At 36.3% G+C, this 7,275-nt stretch overlaps 2 long non-coding RNA genes across 2 annotated transcripts; both read right to left on the bottom strand.

Moving 5' to 3' along the window:
- Positions 1 to 1,127: 1,127 nt before the first annotated feature.
- Positions 1,128 to 2,231, bottom strand: LOC135730145 (uncharacterized). Its single transcript, XR_010525901.2, has 4 exons — positions 2,106 to 2,231; positions 1,945 to 2,021; positions 1,719 to 1,804; positions 1,128 to 1,637 (listed from the first exon to the last, which is right to left on the bottom strand). It is a non-coding gene; the product is annotated as an uncharacterized lncRNA (long non-coding RNA).
- Positions 2,232 to 2,598: 367 nt separating this feature from the next.
- Positions 2,599 to 3,511, bottom strand: LOC141282957 (uncharacterized). Its single transcript, XR_012337872.1, has 3 exons — positions 3,057 to 3,511; positions 2,710 to 2,765; positions 2,599 to 2,622 (listed from the first exon to the last, which is right to left on the bottom strand). It is a non-coding gene; the product is annotated as an uncharacterized lncRNA (long non-coding RNA).
- Between the last annotated feature and the right edge of the window lie 3,764 nt (positions 3,512 to 7,275).

The following is a 7,275-nucleotide window of genomic DNA, read 5'->3' as shown; positions in this document are numbered from 1 at the left end:
GGGCAGGTGATGGGTGTTCTTTCAAACCTGCAGTAAAACTCATTCAGATCGTCTGCCAGTCGTTGATTCTCTACAGTGCTGGGGGGTGGTGTCTTGTAATTGGTGATCATCTTTAGACTTTTCCACACTGATGCGGAGTCGTTGGAAGTGAACTGAGTCCTTATTTTTCCAGAATAATTCCTCTTTGCCACTTTGATCTCCTTTTCCAATGTGTATTTAGCCTGTTTATACAAGACATTGTCCCCCTTCAAGTAAGCATCTTCTTTGGCCTGACGGAGCTGTCTGAGTTTTGCAGTGAACCACGGTTTGTCATTATTGTAAATTATTTGAGTCTTTGTAGGAATACACATATCCTCACAGAAACTGATATGTGATGTTACGGTCTCTGTGAGTTCATCCAGATCGGTGGCAGCAGCTTCAAAAACACTCCAATCAGTGAGGTCAAAACAAGATTGTAAATCCTGCTCTGCTTCATTAGTCCATCTTTTTACAGTCCTTGATACAGGTTTAGCTGATTTTAGTTTCTGCCTGTAGGACGGTATAAGATGAACCAGAAGGTGATCAGAACGTCCCAAAGCTGCACGTGGAACAGAGCGAAATGCATCCTTTATTGTGGTGTAGCAGTGATCCAATATATTACTGTCTCTTGTGGGACATGTAACATGCTGTCTGTATTTTGGCAGTTCACGGGACAGATTGGCTTTATTAAAGTCCCCGAGAATGATTAAAACAGAGTCCGGGTGTTGTTGTTCTGTCTCTGTGATCTGATCAGCGAGTTCCTGTAAAGCTGAGCTCACATGCGCTTGAGGATGGATGTAAACACTGACCAGAATGAACGAGTGAAACTCCCGCGGCGAATAGAACGGCTTGCAGTTAATGAAGAGTGTTTCGAGATTTGAGCAGCACGTCTTCTTTAACACAGTTACATCTGTACACCACCGTTCGTTGATGTAAAAGCATGTCCCGCCGCCGCGCCATTTCCCCGTGGATTCTGATTCGCGATCCGCTCTGAACAGCTGAAAGCCCGGCAGATGGAGCGCGCTGTCCGGTATGGTGTCATTCAGCCAGGTTTCCGTGAAACACAGAGCAGCAGAGTGTGTGAAATCCTTATTAGTCACACACACCAACATAAACAGAATGATAAAAAAAAAATCCACATGACTAAAAAAACCCAGTAAAAGACACTAAAGATATTAAAACAAAGATCCACATGAATGTAATGTATAAGCATGAGGCGCTTATAATCAGTACTTTATCTTGTGCACCTGTATAAAGGACAAACAACCTCGCCATTCTGTATCTATCCGAGGAGCTGCCCTTAAGGCAGGGTCACAGGGAATTTGAAAAAAAAAAAGAATAGTAATTTTCAAAGTGAAGTGTGGATTGGTTGAGTGTAGTGTGACACTTCAGGATTCTTGATGTTACTGACTGCAGGATAAAGAAATGTTTCCAGTTGTCAGCGATGCTGGGGTGTCAGTAGTCAGCCTCGGTTTAAGGGGTCATCTGTGGTTCCCTCTCAGCTGTGTACTGCCTTTTTCCACCTTCACGGTCAGATGCTCCTTTCAGGTAACACGTAACATTAACCTGGACAGCCCAATCAGTGGCATCCTGGGTTGCAGGGTTCTTCCGGATGGCTCCTGTAGAAAATACAGAACTGTCATTCCATTTGAATAACATAAGGCCATACACATCTACTTAAATATAAAAATCTAACTTACTTTGAACAATGGTCTTCAGAAACAGGTATCTAAAACATGCTTGATTCCCTACACCAGTCCAGGTGATTAGAGAAGATACTCTAAAGCTGAAAATTTAAAAAAAAGTGTTACAAAATACATTTCTCATACATAAATGAGAGACAGGCTGTGGATTCAGACTGTATATGCAATATACAAACTTAATTTTACTTTTCAGATTACCCTACGGCAAAATTAGCACACATACAAATTGTTTCTGGAGCTTTTTATCCTGCCTCAAAGTGTTGTCAAGCAACGCCAAAAGTGAGCCGCTGTCATCCGAAGCTACAAAATGAAAGGCATATGGTAATATTGGACCTACATCACAGACAAAAAAAGTAAAATTTAAGAAAGAGTGCATGTTCTCACCTGCTCGTTCACTACGTTCCCTCAGGGCTTGGTTCTTCTCCCTCACACTGCAAAAAATTATTGCCTTACCTAGGGTTTTTTGTCTTGTTTTCTAATATTAATATCTAAAAAATTCTCAAATTGAGATACATTGACTTGGTAAGCAAGTGGCTTAAGATATTAAGTCTTGTTTATTGAAATAAATGATAAAAATCAAGAGCTCTCAACTATCTGCCAATGCAGTAAGAAAAATAAACTTAAATAAAGTTGATCAAGTTGAAACTGGAATTAAGTTTATTTTTCTTACTGCACAGGCACATATTTTGACTTGTTTTAAGTAAACAAAAACCTCTTTATTTTCATCATTTATTTCAATAAACAAAACTTAATATCTTAAGCCACTTGCTTACCAAGTCAGTGTATCCCAATTTAAGAATTTTCAGATATTAATATTAGAAAACAAGACAAAAGAAAACTAAGAAAGACATTCATTTTTTTGCAGTGCAGTGCTTGCTTTCATTCTGGACTCTCTAGAAGTCTACATAATAATAAAAAACAATAACTAAAGGCACTATTTTCAATACTGTTAAAACACTGCACACTAAGACACAGGCCTAGTATATACCTTGATAGCTGAAAACTTCATGCTGTACACAAGATGCTGTGCTCTGGGCAAGTTATCTGCAAGAAAATATGAACAAAACCACATTGTTAATGCCACTTCAGCAACTGGATTAGCAGCAGAGAGCAAACTTAGTGTAACAACTTTTAAATAAAAAATAAAAGAACTAAAACTTTGCTTAACCTCCGTTTGTACTGTAACAAAGGCAAAACAGCATGTCTTCGCTAACACTGGCTAGCCACTTTAGCTAGGGGATTAGCAGCATACTTGTTCAAACAAACGAAGTAATTTAAACAACTTATATACATGAACATAATCTTGCGTTACACAAAAATGAAACATGTACTTACTTAAACGATCGTAATTGATGCCTTTTGTCTTAAATCTGTATCTTGATCCTCTCTTCAAACACTGAAAACGCGTGACGACGAGTGCTCTCTGGCAGGACACGGTATCTTCCGGTTTACAATTCTTCCGTCTTGTTGAGGTGCTGCCCCTCTCGACCGGTGGCGGTACTTCACTGTTTGTGCTTTAACACTTCAAAATTAATTTGTACAGGTCGCAATCGCAAAATAATCCTTGTTCATGTAAAAGGTTAAAAAAAATCGATGTTGGAAATTAATGAAAGACATAAAGGAAATTTCCAGTCAAGTGCATAAATCAAAGACATGTAAAAATGTTGACCTAAGTGCATAAAATAATTCGATATATTTTACATATATTACTGTATAATCGCTTCAGAGTTTCAAAGTAATTTAAATGTAATTTCCTTAACCTTCAAGAATCTGTTATAAACCCTACTGGCTTTAGATGCATGTGAAACATGCTTGAACTCAGCAAAACAACTATCCTATTTGATATAATTAACATATATAGGCTATTATGATTTTATAACCGCTTCAAATGTGAAAGGTAGTTTAATGCTGTCAGTACTCCAATGGGCAATGGTCGATTTAGAGAACATTTCAAAGCGGCTTGCTGCCAGCCTGCCGCGGTCTATTAGACGGAGGCAACAGCCAGAGAAAATTGAGCAGTCGGGCCGCCGGCAAATCGCAAGAAAGGGGAGTGACGTATTCGGCGGCAAACGTTTCATCCCCGCCAGCGGGACGCACCTATAGCCGACAGCTTAGGGCTGGCGGCAAAAAGAAGTCCTGCGGATATTTTTTGCTATCTGGGGGTATACAGTATATAAAAGTTTACATCACACAACATTTCAACAAATGTAGGTAAAACTTACTCTTCAGAAATTATATCCTCAGCTGGATCAAGTCGCTCTTCAAAATACAAACGTTCATCGTCGGAGTCCTGCTCTTCGTCTGAAGAAACAGTGAACTCTTCCTCGCTGTCCAGGACCATCTGTAGAGCTTCCTCACCTGTAAAGCGTGTCATCTTCCCAGCGCATCGATAAGTGAATGAAACTGTCAAAACTGGCTGTGTCTTAAAGCATTGTTTGGGGGCGTTGATCTTGTTTGCATGGCCCGCATCAGGTAATTTCCATATGAATGGCGCGCACGCGGGTAGGTGGGATCACATTAGTGCTAATGAGGTCGAGCCAGAAAAACTGTACCTCTCTTTACTTACATGTCGATTACACAAACAGACAATGAGTTCTTCAGATTTTAATTACATCATGTAAAAGTAGACATTTCAGGCTTTCTTTAGACATATGTATCATGTTCGTGTGACAAGTATTGGCGGAGTTATCAGTTCATGTTTGTAACGTGTTTGAGGAAGATGGTCAAGGAGACTGAGATGTCGAAATGCACTCCCTGTTTATTTTCTTTATTTGCCAAAAGCACACGGTTTTGTTGTTATTATGAAGGCACTCACATTAAAGTAGACACTTCACAGTTTCGAATGATGTATAACATGTATGTGTATGATTATGAATGACGGAGTATTTTAAGTGGATGTCACAGGAAACAGGAAAAAATGCGTCAAAACGCGGCCCGCGTTTTTGGACCCCAGGGGGTTAAATCCAAACGAACTGCTCAGGTGGGCGAAGTCTCAAGCACTCGCGCTGTAGACATGACAGAGCATCAGGGAGATTTTTTTTTTTTTTTTTTGTAATGGTTTCTATTTTTAAATTTTTTTTTTTTTTTTTTTTTTTTTATTAAACAATATTCATACAAACAATAAGGCAATAATAATAGTTGTAAACATCAAACGTACAAATCAGGTGCAGATGTATAAAACAACAATACACATACATAAAAAAAATTAAATAATAATTAAATGCAAAAGAATAAAAAAACAAATTTTATAATAATAAAAATAATAATAAGGGGCTAGGGTTTTTCATTTAAATCATATTCACAAATGATGGACAAAAGACTAGTTGCATTTTTTTTCCTAATCACTTTAAGGGCTTTTATAAATGAAACAAATTCAGCATGAAAAGCAAAAAACCTCGGTATCACCTTTTGGTATTTTGATTTATGTACAAAAAATTTCCCAAGCATGAGGATATTATTAACCAAGAAATTGTCTTTGTTATTTTCCAGTAAAAGTCCATATGTAATGTCCTTTGCAGGGAAGTTTTCGAGGAGAAATATCTTTGGGTAAAGCCAGTCATAAATATCAGTCCATAAGGCCTCCACATACATGCAGTGAAAAAACAAATGCTCTGTGGTTTCAATGTCATCACAAAATACACATTTATTTGAGTCAAATCCAAATCTAAGATGTAAAAATTCACTTGATGGATATATCCCATTTAGAATTTTGAAATGAATTTCTTTTACTTTGGGAGGTAAGGGGAATTTTAAATATTTGGTTCTAAGTCTGTGAATGGTGTCTTTTGAAAAATAATTTAAAATTGAGTTTTTATAAATTATTACAGGATAAGAAATGTCATTGAAAATATTTCTAACAGTTATGTTTGAAAGTTTGGATCCTTTGAACTCACGGCCATCAACTAAAAGAACTGGGAGATGTGGGATTACAGCATCAGAATATGAGAGAGTTTCTTTAATTAGGCATACAACAGACTTAGGAATGGCTTTAGTAATAGAATCAAATTTGGCTCGATTACAAATAATATTATATTTAACACAGAAATTTTCATATGATATAATTCCACTATTTATATCAATTAGATGAGACACTGACCAAATACCTTTCTCCATCCAATTCTTTTCAAACATTGATTTGTTCCTGACCGTAATATATCTATTATTCCATAACGGTGAATTATGGGGTGTGAAATTATGGTTATATAAAATCTTCCAATATAACAAAACCTGTTGATGAAAATTGGATAATTTAATTGGCAGACGTTGAACAGTGAAATCACAATTTAGTAAAAAATCTATTCCTCCTAATTTTTTAAATAATTCTCTGGGAATGTGAAACCAACAGTTATTGTTATTCAAAAAGGATTTCAACCAATTAATTTTTAGGGTCCCATTTATAGAATCAAAATCAATGGCTTGTAACCCACCGTCTTTATAATCTTTTGTCATCACTACCCTTTTAATGTAATGGGTTTTCTTTCTCCATATAAAACCAAAGTTGATCTGATTTATTTTTTTAATGGCTCTATTCGAAATTGCTGTTGTGTATGCAGGATAAATTAATCTTAAGATGCCTTCCATCTTTGTCAAAAAAAACTCTACCAAGTAAGCTTATATCACGCAACAACCAAGAGTTCAGTTTAGTTTGACATTTATCTAAAACTTTCCACACATTCCTGTCTTCCATTTCCCCAGAATCTTTTGAAATAAACATTCCTAAATACTTAACTACCGATCTTATTGGGATGTTATAGGCCTCAGTTAAATGACATTGATGAATTGGCATTAATTCACACTTATTTAAATTCATTTTTAGACCGGAGGCTTTAGAGAAAGTGTGAATTATTTTTAAAATTTTGGGGACCTCAGAAAGCCGTTTCATGAAAATGGTAGTGTCATCAGCAAACTGGCTTATGATTACTGGCTGGCCCAGTACCTCTAAAGGTGCTATGCTTGAATTCTTAACAAGGATAGAAAGCATCTCTGTGGTTAAAATAAAAAGAAATGGGGAAATTGGGCAGCCCTGTTTTATGCCACGATTGATTGGAAATCTTGGTGATGTACCTCCTGATAAAGAAATTTAGCTATTTGAATTTTCATAAAGGGATTTTATAATATTTCTAAATTTATATCCAAAACCAAACAATTTTAAACAATCAAAAATAAATGGGTGTTCAATTGAATCAAATGCCTTGTAGAAATCAATGAAAAGAATAAAGCCACCATCTTCAACTAGATGTCTGTAATCTAAAAGATCAAGCACTAAACGAATATTGTTATGTATGGATCTACCCTTCATAAAGCCGGATTGGGAATCACTTATGATTTTATGTAAAAATAATTTTAATCTGTTGGCATATATTAGAGTTACAATTTTATAGTCGGTGTTTAATAATGTGATTGGTCTAAAGTTATCTAAAATTTTTGGGTCCTTATCAGGTTTAGGGTTTAAAGTTATAACCCCTTGTTTCATGGAGGGAGGGAAAGTCATACCTTCAGTTGCTTCTTTTAGCATAAGCAAAAAAGGGTCTTTTAGAAAAGACCAAAAATGTTT

This window comes from Paramisgurnus dabryanus, chromosome 11, assembly GCF_030506205.2.
Source record: "Paramisgurnus dabryanus chromosome 11, PD_genome_1.1, whole genome shotgun sequence".
NCBI lineage: Eukaryota > Metazoa > Chordata > Actinopteri > Cypriniformes > Cobitidae > Paramisgurnus > Paramisgurnus dabryanus.
This window is presented reverse-complemented; position numbering and strand designations above follow the sequence as displayed.